The sequence below is a fragment of the Eimeria mitis genome, genomic scaffold (genome assembly GCF_000499745.2).
Source record: "Eimeria mitis Houghton genomic scaffold, Emh_scaff227, whole genome shotgun sequence".
NCBI lineage: Eukaryota > Apicomplexa > Conoidasida > Eucoccidiorida > Eimeriidae > Eimeria > Eimeria mitis.
In genome coordinates this window covers 1-425 of record NW_013570598.1, presented here as the reverse complement: position 1 = coordinate 425, position 425 = coordinate 1, and positions in this window count along the sequence as shown.

The following is a 425-nucleotide window of genomic DNA, read 5'->3' as shown; positions in this document are numbered from 1 at the left end:
GTCTTCTTTACTTTCGTTTTTTATTTTGTGTTTGGCTTTATTTTAATAAAATTAAAATGCTGAGGAGACACCGCAGAGGAGTGCAGTTGCTGTCTCCTTTTGTCTCTTCTTTTGTCTCCTTTTGTCTCCTTCTGTCTCCTTTTGTCTCCTTCTGTCTCTTCTTCTGTCTCCTGTCTCCTTCTGTCTCCTTCTGTCTCTTTATATCTCTATCTATCTCTATCTGTCTCCTTCTGTTTCTATCTCTTTCTGGCTCTATCTGTCTCCTTTTGTCTCTATCTGTCTCCTTCTGTCTCCATCTGTCTCCTTCTGTCTCTATCTGTCTCCTTTTGTCTCCTCCTAGTCCCCTGCATCCCTATGCCTAGCCCGCCCCACTCCACAGCCACAGCTAGCCACAGCTAGCCACAGCTAGCCGCAGCTAGCCACAG